Source organism: Balaenoptera acutorostrata, chromosome 4 (assembly GCF_949987535.1).
Source record: "Balaenoptera acutorostrata chromosome 4, mBalAcu1.1, whole genome shotgun sequence".
Classification (NCBI taxonomy): Eukaryota; Metazoa; Chordata; class Mammalia; order Artiodactyla; family Balaenopteridae; genus Balaenoptera; species Balaenoptera acutorostrata.
In genome coordinates, this window is record NC_080067.1 from 5,344,886 (window position 1) to 5,359,205 (window position 14,320).

Below are 14,320 nucleotides of genomic sequence, written 5' to 3' on the forward strand. Positions count from 1 at the left end.
CAGTGATCACAATCCAATATGGTGAAAACAAGTATGATACTGTGCTTAATATAAGGTGTGATCCAGACAAGCAGAAATATTTACCTGTTCTGGTGCAAGTAACTCTGACCTCTCAAGGGAGGTCCTATTTGTTCAGTTGAACAGGACGTCAAGCCTCCATGTCTTTATTGGGGATTGGCAGGTTTTCTCCTGTTTATTTTTGGGTCTTGTAATGTCTGTTCCTTCTGGGATGTAACATTCCACCCTATTGGCCATTGGTACCTTTTTCTCTTGGATATCAAGACTGGTTTAGAATAAGGTGGTAGAAAGAATGGAAAGTTGAAGTATGAAAAGAGTGACTTGAAATGTTAAAATAGATTAGTCGATTACAAAGACGAGAGGAACAATACTCGTTCCAAAGACTGACCTTTGAGATTTACCAAAAACAGGACATTTGATTAGGTCCTGTGACTTTGGTCAGCATAAATGTCAACTATTGCCATTGACCTTTTAATTATTTTAAAATACAAGAAAGCTATCTAGATGCATTCTAGTTTATTCTAGACCTGGCCACGATCTATCTGGGAGCCTGTCTTTTACATTTAAACATTACTTGTATATTTTAACTCTTAAATAAAGTATATGTTTGACCTTATAGTTATATTAATACTCTCTCTACAAACAGCCTAGACCAAAATAGTTTGATATCCTTATTTTCATCTTTAGAAGTGAGAAACTGGAACAAGGTCATGTCCTCTTAAATCCAAGAAGTGTTTTATTTATACTTGCTTTCCCCCTTCCTTTGTATGCTTTATTATAGGAAGGATTACCACATGAATAATTAAAGTTTTCAATGTACAGGGCAGAGAGAAGTAAATAATTACAAGCAAAAACTTATTTTTATTTAAAGTAAAAGCAGCTGCAGAGGAGAATTGAAGATGGTGCTGACTTTCTCAAGAAAGGACAGGTTCCTTCTACCTTCCCACATTTTAGTACACTTATTCAAAATGGTGAGTAGCCTGGAGATTCTCACAAGGACTGCTTTTCCTCTTTTGTTTCACATCCATTAGTGGAATATTTTGGCACCCTTAGAGCTGCACAATGTGGTTTTCTGGGTTACTATTTCCTTTCTGGCAGTATTTTAATACAAGTACAGAAAATGGAAAAATTATCTTTATAGCCTCCATTTTAATGCAGAAGCAATGCAAGGATTAATCAATTTGCAGCTAGAAAAAAAATCCCTAAATTATAAGCAAACTTTTAAAATTTATTCACTAGCAATCTGCAGAAGGATTTTTTCTATCTTTGTTTTCTCTGTTGCTGAGAGAAAATTAGAAACTTACATGAAAAATGGATTCACCCCAAGTTCATATTCTGCATGGTAATATTTCTGTGAGCCCTGTTAAAATCTCCACGTTTTGATTCTCCAGCATGAAGTCTTTTTGTCGCTACTCTGTGTTTTCAGAACATTTCTAGTCTGGCGTGAGTTCCTCTCTTAATAAATTCCCATATCCATAAATTCCAATCTCAGGGCCTTTTTCCCATGCTGCCTCTCTGGGGGCTCCTCATCTGTTTCTCTGCCCCATCTGATCAGTGCCCAGTGAGCAATGACCAAAGGTCAGGGACCTTTCTACCTTTTCCATCACTAAGTTTCCTATTCTGTTCACTAGAAATCATTTAATGGAGTTCGAGGCAATTGTACCATCTTTCTCTTTAAAAAAGGCAAGTTGTAATCTTAAAATAATTTTTTATATTTTTTGTTATAAGAATGTAGTTTTTAAAAAGTAATTTATTTAGCAAGGATGGCAAACTACGCTATTCATGTTTTGGAATTTATATGAAGAAAGTATGGAATTTATATGAAGGAAAGAAAAATGATCTCTCTCTCTTTTTTTGCTTGAATTGTAAAGTTTCATTCAGAGAGGTGACTAAATAACCTGAAAAAGAGAATAAAAGGCAATTTGGAGTAAATTCTTTTCTAATATAATAATTTTTTCAGCGTTTTTTGCACCTAAAAGTAGATTTTCTTTGTGCTTTAAATAATGTGCGCTCTTTTGGAAGTTGCAGGAACGCTTAAGATCACCAGAGGGCTCTTTAATTACTATTTCAGTGGTTTAAACTATGCTCCCTCCTGCTCTGTTCTTCTGACCTAAAAGTAAATGAAGCTTTAAAGAGGCCTAAAATATAGTATGGAATTTGATTACACAATGAAGGAAATCTGATTCAACTAGTTAAAAAATTAAGGGCTATTTTAATTTTATTTGGCTTTAAAGAGCCTCATTTGTTTTGGATAATTTTCCCCTTAGAAACATATTCCCAGTTGGGTGATGGTATGAACCTTCCACGCAAATAAGCAGTGTTACTTCTTTGCATATGTGTCTTATGTATTTGCCTTAAAACTTGCCTAGTTTAAATTACCTTAAGAAAACACATTTTTTAAAAAAACCAAGAGAGTAAAATCTAGATAAGCTGAGAACATGACTTTTAGACAAACAAATAAATACCTCTCACCTCTAGGTCACCACACACACACACTTACACACATCCCTATTCCTTGCGAAGCTGAAGAGTTCCCCACAGTCCATTTGTGTTATGATTTCCCAAGAAATACTGCATGTATTACATGCATTTGGTTGAAAGAACAACACATGTCCACATTCACGCAGACACACACATACACATGACTTATATATTCTCCAAATAATCGCATCTTTTCCCATATCTTCAATTCTCATCTCTAGATGATTGGCTTTCAAGTGTTACTATCATGAAGGTTGCCCAAGTCTACATCTGCAGTCCAGTTGGGCTCCCCAACTTCAATGCTGTGATCAAAAACTCTTTATTAGCTACATTATTAAGTTTAATGTCTCTATTGTGGCATTGAAGGCTTTCTGCATTATAACTTACAGTCTGTCATTACAGACTCACCTTCATTCTTTTCTTTCTTCTGCCTGATTGAATTAAACTAACTCTCAAACCCAACTCGCCTCCCCAGAAGGACTATCTCAGGCACTTAATTTATCTCTCACTTGCTTCCCTGTTCCCTTCCTCAGGGCTCAACTCCCATGCTCAGAAACCATAGGTCTCTCCCTGTAGTTTAAACCCTAGGCTCTGGAGCAGTAAAAGGGGTTTGGTTGCTTTATTTGACTTTCAGCCACCGGTGGGATATCATCTTTACCTCCTTGGAGCTCTAATGCATATTTATACAGAACCTCTGAAGACACTTCAAACAGCTTTGGATTTATTTCTGGAGTTGTGTTTTTTCCCTGATCAAAGTGAAGATGCCTTGACTACAGGGGTAGTTCTTCTGAAATATAATATCTAACACTTTCCTCATTATTGTTGCACGTAAACTTGCTCTTGTCTATTTCTACAAATCCAGGAGGTCCAGCCTAGAAAGCTGAAGTCCATTCTTCCGTCATCCCTACAGCCGCTTATTAGCAAATCCCATCTCTCTGATCATCTGAAGCATCACAGGCCCGATCACCTCACATTGCAACCACAACAGAACAAGGACATACCAAGGCTTTCCCTCCAGGTAAGCTGCTGACCCCACACCTGCTAGAACAGCAACTTCCTGCTCAGCCCAACCTCAGTAACCTCCTGTACGCAAGTAAGAAGTAAGCAGCTGCTTCTTGGCACAAGTAAGAAGAAGCAGCTTCTTCTTGGTTCTGAGGGTAGTTACTTAATGGAGCTGTAGTTTCCTCTTCATTATTTTAGAGACCTTAATGGACAGATAAAACTGAAGATACGGAGACAGACAAGTCTTGGTAAATAAGACTATCAACTTATTAATATGCCATTCTCCTGGAGGAACTTTGACATACAGAGTATGTTCCAGGTCCTGAAACAGGACAGCAGGCACTGAAGAAAGAACTTCTTTTAGTCACCAGAGAGAGAAAAGTTGGCCACACTTTATCTCCAGATATAAAAGATTCAGACTTATCACTTGCCAGAAAACAGGAAAAGAAGTCTTCTCTTTGCCAAATTCACATACATGAGTTGCTTTAAAATTTTACATGCAACATCAAAGGAACAATCTTTGAAGAAATAATTAAGAAGCTGGGCTTAATTAAAACTGAAAACTTGTGTTCTGCAAAAAAACAATGTCAAGAGTATGAGAAGACATGTCTGATCAAGAACTGTTATCCAAGGGATACAAAGAACTCTAAAGACTCAACAATAAGAAGATAAACAATCCCATTAAAAAATGGTCCAAAGACCTTAACAGACACCTCACCAAAGAAGATATACAGATGACCAATAAGCATATGAAAAGAAGCTCCACGTACTATGTCATCAGGGAAACGCAAATTAAAACAACAATGAGATATCACTGCATACCTATAAGGATGGCCAGAATCTGGAACTCTGACAACACCAAATACTGGGGAGGATGTGGAGTAACAGGAATGCAAAACGCTGCATCCACTTTGGAAGACAGTTCGGCAGTTTCCTACGGAACTAAACGTATGCTTACCATATGATCCAACAGTCAAGCTCCTCGATGTCTATCCAAAGGAGGTGAAGACATATGTCCACACGAAGACCTGTACAGACATGTTTATAGCAGCTGTATTCATAATTGTCCAAACTTGGAAGCAACCAAAATATCCTTTAGTAGATGAATGTATAAATAAATAAACTGTGGTACATCCAGAAATGGAATATTATTCAGTGCTGAAAAGAAATGAGCTATTAAGCTATGCAGGATATGCAGGAACCTAAATACATATTACTAAGTGAAAGAAGCCACTCTGAAAAGTCTACATAATGTATGATTCCAACTTATGATATTCTGGAAGAAGGCAAAACTATCGAGATGGTAAAAAGTCCAGTGGTTGCCAGGGGTTGGAGAGGGGCATGGAGGGAGAACACAGAGGACTTTCAGGCCAGTAAAAAATACTCTATATGACACTGTAATGATGGATACATATCATAACACACTTGTCTAAATCCATAGAATGTTCAACGTCAAGACTGAACCCTAAGGTCAGTGTGGGTTTATCAGTTGTAACCAGTGTCCCACTCTGGTAGGGGATGTTGACAATGGGGGAAGCTTTACATGTGGTGGGGCAGGGAGTATATGGGAAATTTCTGTACTTCTGCTCAATTTTGCTGTGAATCTAAAACTGCTTTAAAAAAATAGTGTCTTAAAAAAATTCCTTAATGAAGTAACCAGGGGCAATCTATCCATACTTCCACTTCATTCTCACCCTCATTGCTAAGTAAGAATAACTCAAATTAAGAAGGAAAATATACGACGGAATATTGGGGAACCCTGACTGTTAATGTTTCCTTACTTTACTTTTACAAGAGGAAAAACTGCAGACTTTTTCAAAATATTGCCCCCTCTAGTAAGAAATCTAGCCAACAGGAATAAGATAGAAATCTTCATTCATTCTCACAGAACAACATTAGAATAATTACTGCTAAGGCAGGCAGTGAGTACTAAATATAATGTAGAAATTATATTTGAAAATTTCCCTCCATTTTAAGATTCAAGAAAAACATTGTAACAACACTCAGAGGGAGCGGTGACAAAACCAAAGAGAGGACACCTGCCCTATCTACTGTTGTAGTAGTCGTTGGTTGTTCTTGGATATCTTCAGTTCTCTACTCTTTCCAGGCAGGTGGTAGAAATGTACTTCTAAGCCTCCTTCAAGTTAGGTGTGCTCACATGACTTGTGTAGGGCAATGACATATAAGCAGGACATAAGCATCGCTTCTGGGCACAAGTATCTAAGAGCTTGGTGTGTCCATTCACCATATTTTCTTCCCTGTGGTGTGATGCCTGGTGATGCTCCAGGAGGTGGCGGTTCCGTCGACCCAAGATTCCGTGTGATGAAGACAGGAAGCAGAGCCTGGTCCTGACTGTAACGTGAACACATGTTGTGAGCAAGATGCTTGCTGTATCAGAACCTGAGATAACTGGTAAAACTCAAGAACTTTTAAGTCCAGTATTCAAGCAGAAATTAATGAATTGAAAGAAATAAGAGAAAAGCTCTAGAACCTATGAGACACTATCTGAAACAACAGCACAAAGAGTAGCATAATACTCCAGGAGCAGATAAGTGATACCATAGTTTAGGAGAAAAGAATATAATTATATGCGTATTTAGGAAACATATGCTTTGCGCTCTTAATAAAATCTAAGAAACTAGTAATTCTTGAATAAAGAGATTACAAAGAATAAAGTGATAAAAAAGATGAAGGGAAGCTGCAAGAAATGAGAGCTGAGGGTAAAAGAGAGCTGGATGAGGTAAGGAAAATATTTGGAGATTAAAAATGCAAAAGTGAAATGGAAGTCTTTATTGGATATAATAATGAGCAAAATTGACACTATAGAAAAAGAGGAAGAATATTGTACTAGGGACTCAATGCTTTCATTATAAAAAGAAATAAGGAAAATAAATAAATTCATGATTTTACTAAAACAAAGAGGACAAATTTAATGACTGTTGGAGCAGATTTTAACTGAAATACAGGGAAACAAAGTAGCAATGACAAATAAAATATCTGACTACTTAAAAATCAAAAATAGTTCTTACATGCCTAATTATATAAAGACACAGGATAGTAAATAGTCAAACTGACAATAAGAAAAATATTTTAGGCATAAATGTGAAAAAAGTTTTGAAAAGAGAATCTTAAATGTAGTTGGAAATCTCATTATGGTAATCATTGTTCAAGAAAAGATATATTGGGCTTCCCTGGTGGTGCAGTGGTTAAGAATCTGCCTGCCAATGCAGGGGACACGGGTTCGAGCCCTGGTCTGGGAAGATCCCACATGCCGCACAGCAACAGAGCCTGTGCACCACAACTACTGATCCTGCGCTCTAGAGCCTGAGAGCCACAACTACTGAGCTTGTGTGCCACGACTACTGAAGCCTGCGTGCCTAGAGCCTGTGCTCCGCAATGAAAGAAGCCACTGCAATGAGAAGTCTATGTACCACAACAAAGAGTAGCCCCCATTCACCACAACTAGAGAAAGCCCATGCGCAGAAATGAAGAACCAATGCAGCCAAAAATAAATAAATAAAATAAATAAATTTATAAAAAAGAAAAAAAGGAAAAGATACATTATCAAAATAGGTGCCTGAAGAAGTAGCAAGCATGATTATATCACTAACCTTGAGAGATAATAAAAATTTATCAAAGATTTATCTCCATGAGAGCCCTGGCTGCAAAGGTTATTTCAAAATTTCTGGCACAGGGCCTTCCCTGGTGGCGCAGTGGTTGAGAATCCGCCTGCCAGTGCAGGGGACACGGGTTTGAGCCCTGGTCTGGAAAGATCCCACATGCCGCGGAGCAACTGGGCCCGTGAGCCACAACTACTGAGCCTGCACATCTGGAGCCTGTGCTCTGCAACAAGAGAGGCCGTGATAGTGAGAGGCCTGCGCACCGCGATGAAGAGTGGCCCCCGCTTGCCACAACTAGAGAAAGCCCTCGCACAGAAACGAAGACCCAACACAGTCAAAAATAATAAATAAATAAATAATTTAAAAAAAAATTTCTGGCACATAAAGAGGAAAGTCTTTAGTGCATTTTACAATGTTCACACAGCATTGAAATTAATACTAGAAAACAAACAAAAAAGAACATTGCAGATCAATGTCAACTAAAATAAATGTGTCCAGGAATCTTAAATAAAATGCAGATAACTTGAATTCAACAGGATACAAATGAGGAACAAAATGAATTTGACTTTTAAAATATTTTATCTATTAAAAATCACAAAATATAATTTTTTTAACATCTTTATTGGAGTATAATTGCTTTACAATGGTGTGTTAGTTTGTGCTGTATAACAAAGTGAATCAGCTATACGTATACATTTATCCCCATATCCCCTCCCTCTTGCGTCTCCCTCCCTCCCACCCTCCCTATCCCACCCCTCTAGGTGGTCACAAAGCACTGAGCTGATCTCCCTGTGCTATGTGGCTGCTTCCCACTAGCTATCTATTTTACATTTGGTAGTGTATATATGTCCATGCCACTCTCTCACTTTGTCCCAGCTTCCCCTTCCCCCTCCCCGTGTCCTCAAGTCCATTCTGTACGTCTGCATCTTTATTCCTGTACTGCCTCTAGGTTCTTCAGAAACTTTTTTCTTTTTTTTAGATTCCATATATATGTGTTAGCATAAGGTAATTGTTTTTCTCTTTCTGACTTACTTCAGGCTGTATGACAGTCTCTAGGTCCATCCACCTCACTACAAAAAGCTCAATTTTGTTTCTTTTTATGGCTGAGTAATATTCCATTGTATATATGTGTCACATCTTCTTTATCCATTCATCTGTAGAAGGACATTTAGGATGCTTCCATGTCTTGGCTATTGTAAATGGTGCTGCATTGAACATTGTGGTACATGAATTCTTTGAATTATGGTTTTCTCAGGGTATACGCCCAGTAGTGGGATTGCTGGGTCATATGGTAGTTCTATTTTTAGTTTTTTAAGGAACCTCCCTACTGTTCTCCATAGTGGCTGTATCAATTTACATTCCTAACAACAGTGTAAGAGGGTTCCCTTTTCTCCACACACTCTCCAGCATTTATTGTGGTAGATTTTTTTTCATGATGGCCATTCTGACTGGTGGTACCTCATTGTAGTTTTTTTTTTTTTTCCAGAGAGCGATGCTTTGGATTTTTTTTTTTAAATTAATTAATTAATTTTTTGGCTGTGTTGGGTCTTCGTTTCTGTGCGAGGGCTTTCTCTAGTTGCGGCAAGCATGGGCCACTCCGCATCGCGGTGCGTGGGCCTCTCACTATCGCGGCCTCTCTTGTTGCGGAGCACAGGCTCCAGACGCGCAGGCTCAGTAATTGTGGCTCACGGGCCCAGCCACTCTGCGGCATGTGGGATCCTCCCAGACCAGGGCTCGAACTCGTGTCCCCTGCATTGGCAGGCAGATTCTCAACCACTGCACCACCAAGGAAGCCCTCATTGTAGTTTTGATTTGCATTTCTCTAATGGTTAGTGATGTTGAGCATCCTTTAATGTGTTTGTTGTCAATCTGTATATCTTTAGAGAAATGTCTATTTAGGTCTTCTGCCCATTTTTGGATTGGGGTGTTTGTTTTTTTGATATTGAGCTGCATGAGCTGCTTGTATATTTTGGAGATTAATGCTTTGTCAGTTGCTTTCTTTGCAAATATTTTCTCCCATTCTGAGGGTTGTCTTTTCATCTTGCTTACGGTTTCCTTTGCTGTGCAAAAGCTTTTAAGTTTCATTAGGTCCCATTTGTATATTTTTGTTTTTATTTCCATTTCTCTAGGAGGTGGGTCAAAAAAGATCTTGCTGTGATTTATGTCATAGAGTGTTCTGCCTATGTTTTCCTCTAAGGGTTTTATAGTGTCACATCTTACATTTAGGTCTTTAATCCATTTTGAGTTTATTTTTATGTATGGTGTTAGGGAATGTTCTAATTTCATTCTTTTCCATGTAGCTGTCCAGTTTTCCCAGCACCACTTATTTATTTATTTATTTTTTAAACATCTTTATTTAAATTTTTTTTTTTTAATTTTTATTTATTTATTTATTTTTGGCTGTGTTGGGTCTTCGTTTCTGTGCGTGGGCTCTCTCTAGTTGCGGCAAGCGGGGGCCACTCTTCATCGTGGTGCGCAGGCCTCTCACCATCGCGGCCTCTCTCGTTGCGGAGCACAGGCTCCAGACGCGCAGGCTCAGCAATTGTGGCTCACGGGCCCAGTCGCTCCGCGGCATGTGGGATCCTCCCAGACCAGGGCTCGAACCCGTGTCCCCTGCATTGGCAGGCAGATTCTCAACCACTGCGCCACCAGGGAAGCCCCTAAACATCTTTATTGAAGTATAATTGCTTTACAATGGTGTGTTAGTTTCTGCTTTATAACAAAGTGAATCAGTTATACATATACATATGTTCCCATATCTTTTCCCTCTTGCATCTCCCTCCCTCCCACCCTCCCCATCCCACCCCTCTAGGTGGTCACAAAGCACCGAGCTGATCTCCCTGTGCTATGCAGCTGCTTCCCACTAGCTATCTATTTTACATTTGGTAGTGTATATATGTCCATGCCACTCTCTCACCCTGTCACATCTCACCCCTCCCCCTCCCCATATCCTCAAGTCCATTCTTTAGTAGGTCTGTGTCTTTATTCCCATCTTGCCACTAGGTTCTTCATGACCGTTTTTTTTCCTTAGATTCCATATATGTGTTAGCATACTGTATTTGTTTTTCTCTTTCTGACTTACTTCACTCTGTATGACAGACTCTAACTCCATCCACCTCATTACAAATACCTCCATTTCATTTCTTTTTATGGCTGAGTAATATTCCATTGTATATATGTGCCACATCTTCTTTATCCATTCATCTGTCGATGGACACTTAGGTTGCTTCCATGTCCTGGCTATTGTAAATAGAGCTGCAATGAACATTTTGGTACATGATTCTTTTTGAACTCTGGTTTTCTCAGGGTATATGCCCAGTAGTGGGATTGCTGGGTCGTATGGTAGTTCTATTTGTAGTTTTTTAAGGAACCTCCATACTGTTCTCCATAGTGGCTGTATCAATTTACATTCCCACCAACAGTGCAAGAGTGTTCCCTTTCCTCCACACCCTCTCCAGCATTTATTGTTTCTAGATTTTTTGATGATGGCCATTCTGACCAGTGTGAGATGATATCTCATTGTAGTTTTGATTTGCATTTCTCTAATGATTAATGATGTTGAGCATTCTTTCATGTGTTTGTTGGCAATCTGTATATGTTCTTTGGAGAAATGTCTATTTAGGTCTTCTGCCCATTTTTGGATTGGGTTGTTTGTTTTTTTGTTATTGAGCTGCATGAGCTGCTTGTAAATCTTGGAGATTAATCCTTTGTCAGTTGCTTCATTTGCAAATATTTTCTCCCATTCTGAGGGTTGTCTTTTGGTCTTGTTTATGGTTTCCTTTGCTGTGCAAAAGCTTTTAAGTTTCATTAGGTCCCATTTGTTTATTTGTGTTTTGATTTCCATTTCTCTAGGAGCTGGGTCAAAAAGAATCTTGCTGTGATTTATGTCATAGAGTGTTCTGCCTATGTTTTCCTCTAAGAGTTTGATAGTGTCTGGCCTTACACTTAGGTCTTTAATCCATTTTGAGTTTATTTTTGTGCATGGTGTCAGGGAGTGTTCTAATTTCATACTTTTACATGTATCTGTCCAATTTTCCCAGCACCACTTATTGAAGAGGCTGCCTTTTCTCCATTGTATATTCTTGCCTCCTTTATCAAAGATAACGTGACCATATGTGCATGGGTTTATCTCTGGTTTTTTTAATCAAGTTCCATTGATCTATATTTCTGTTTTTGTGCTAGTACCATACTGTCTTGATTACTGTAGCTTTGTAGTATAGTCTGAAGTCAGGGAGCCTGATTCCTCCAGCTCCATTTTTCTTTCTCAAGATTGCTTTGGCTATTCGGGGTCTTTTGTGTTTCCATACAAATTGTGAAATTTTTTGTTCTAATTCTGTGAAAAATGCCATTGGTAGTTTGACAGGGACTGCACTGAATCTGTAGATTGCTTTGGGTAGTACAGTCATTTTCACAATGTTGATTCTTCCAATTCAAGAACATGGTATATCTCTCTGTCTGTTTGTATCATCTTCAATTTCTTTCATCAGTGTCTTATAGTTTTCTGCATACAGTTCTCTTGTCTCCTTAAGTAGGTTTATTCCTAGATAGTTTATTCCTTTAGTTGCAGTTGTAAATCGGAGTGTTTCTTTCATTTCTCTTTAAGATTTTTCATCATTAGTGTATAGGAATGCAAGAGATTTCTGTGCATTAATTTTGTATCCTGCTACTTTACCAAATTCATTGATTAGCTCTAGTAGTTTTCTGGTAGCATCTTTAGATTCTCTATGTATAGTATCATGTCATCTGCAAACAGTGACAGTTTTACTTCTTCTTTTCCATTTTGGATTCCTTTTATTTCTTTTTCTTCTCTGATTGCTGTGGCTAAAACTTCCAAAACTATGTTGAATAATAATGGTGAGAGTGGGCAACCTTCTCTTGTTCCTGATCTTAGTGGAAATGGTTTCAGTTTTTCACCATTGAGAACTATGCTGGCTGTGGGTTTGTCATATATGACCTTTATTATGTTGAGGTAAGTTTCCTTTATGCCTACTTTCTGGAGAGTTTTTATCATAAATGGTGTTGAATTTTGTCAAAAGCTTTTTCTGCATCTATTGAGATGATCATATGGTTTTTATCCTTTAATTTGTTAATATGGTGTATCACATTGATTGATTTACGTATATTGAAGAATCCTTGCATTCCTGGGATAAAACCCACTTGATCATGTTGTATGATCCTTTTAATATGTTGTTGGTTTCTGTTTGCTGCTCTTTCGTTGAGGATTTTTGCATCTATGTTCATCAATGATATTGGCCTGTAGTTTTCTTCTTTTGTGACATCTTTGTCTGGTTTTGGTATCAGGGTGATGGTCACCTCGTAGAATGAGTTTGGGAGTGTTCCTCCCTCTGCTATATTTTGGAAGAGTTTGAGAGGGATAGGTGTTAACTCTTCTCTAAATGTTTGATAGAATTCGCCTTTGAAGCCATGTGGTCCTGGGCTTTTGTTTGTTGGAAGATTTTTAATCACAGTCTCAATTTCAGTGCTTGTGATTGGTCTGTATTTTCTGTTTCTTCCTGGTTCAGTCTCAGGAGGTTGTGCTTTTCTAAGAATTTGTCCATTTCTTCCAGGTTGTCCATTTTATTGGCATAGGGTTGCTTGTAGTAATCTCTCATGATCCTTTGTATTTCTGCAGTGTCAGTTGTCACTTCTCCTTTTCCATTTCTAATTCTATTAATTTTATTTATTTATTTATTTTTATTTATGGCTGTGTTGGGTCTTCGTTTCTGTGCGAGGGCTTTCTCCAGTTGCGGCAAGCGGGGGCCACTCTTCATCGCGGTGCGCGGGCCTCTCACCGTCGCGGCCTCTCCTGTTGCGGAGCACAGGCTCCAGACGCGCAGGCTCAGCAATTGTGGCTCACGGGCTTAGTTGCTCCGTGGCATGTGGGATCTTCCCAGACCAGGGCTCGAACCCGTGTCCCCTGCATTGGCAGGCAGACTCTCAACCACTGCGCCACCAGGGAAGCCCTCTAATTCTATTGATTTGAGTCTTCTCCCTTTTCTTCTTGATGAATCTGGCTAATGGTTTATCAATTTTTTTTATCTTCCCAAAGAACCAGCTTTTAGTTTTATTGATTTTTGCTATTGATTCCTTCATTTCTTTTTCATTAATTTCTGATCTGGTCTTCATGATTTCTTTCCTTCTGCTAACTTCGGGGTTTTTTTGTTCTTCTTTCTCTAACTGCTTTAGGTGTAAGTTTAGAGTGTTTATTTGAGATGTTTCTTGTTTCTTGAGGTAGGATTGTATTGCTTTATACTTCCCTCTTAGAACTGCTTTTGCTGCATCCCTTAGGTTTTGTGTCATCGTGTTTTCATTGTCATTTGTTTCTAGGTAATTTTTGATTTCCTCTTTGATTTCTTCAGTGATCTCTTGGTTATTAGTAGTGAAATGTTTAGCCTCCACGTGTTTGCATTTTTTACAGATTTTTTCCTGTAATTGATATCTAGTCTCATAGTGTTGTGGTCAGAAAAGATACTTGATACGATTTCAATTTTCTTAAATTTACCAAGGTTTGTTTTATGACCCAAGATATGATCTGTCCTGGAGAATGTTCCATGAGCACTTGAGAAGAAAGTGTATTCTGTTGTTTTTGGATGGAATGTCCTATAAATATCAATTAAGTCCATCTTTTTTAATGTGTCATTTAAAGCCTGTGTTTCCTTATTTATTTTCATTTTGGGTGATCTGTCCATTGGTGAAAGTGGGATGTTAAAGTCCAACGCTATGATTGTGTTACTGTCGGTTCCCCCTTTCATGGCTGTTAGCATTTACTTTATGTATTGAGGTGATCCTATGTTGGATGCATAAATATTTACAATTGTTAAATCTTCTTGGGTTGATCCCTTGATCATTATGTAGTTTCCTCCTTTCTCTCTTGTAATAGTCTTTATTTTAAAGTCTATTTTGTCTGATATGAGAATTGCTACTCCAGCTTTCTTTGGATTTCCATTTGCATGGAATATCTTTTTCCATCCGCTCACTTTCAGTCTGTATGTGTCCCTAGGTCTGAAGTGGATCTCTTGTAGATAGCCTATATACAGGTCTTGTTTTTGTATCCATTCAGCCAGTCTTTGTCTTTTGGTTGGAGCATTTAATCCATTTACATTTAAGGTAGTTATTGATATGTACGTTCATATTACCATCTTCTTAATTGTTTTGAGTTTGTTATTTTAGGTCTTTTCCTTCTCTTGTGTTTCCCACCT

At 38.3% G+C, this 14,320-nt stretch overlaps 1 protein-coding gene across 4 annotated transcripts in view; it reads left to right on the forward strand.

The window, feature by feature from the left end:
• Positions 1–14,320, forward strand: part of ZNF385D (zinc finger protein 385D) — a 949,103-nt gene that overhangs the window by 64,005 nt on the left and 870,778 nt on the right. The window contains exon 1 of one of the 4 annotated variants that reach the window (XM_007173878.3): positions 3,473–3,517. The exons of the other annotated variants lie outside the window; for them this stretch is intronic. The gene's annotated coding sequence lies outside the window, so the exon portion shown is untranslated. Of the gene's footprint in view, positions 1–3,472; positions 3,518–14,320 lie in introns of those variants that run through there. 4 annotated transcript variants of the gene reach the window in all.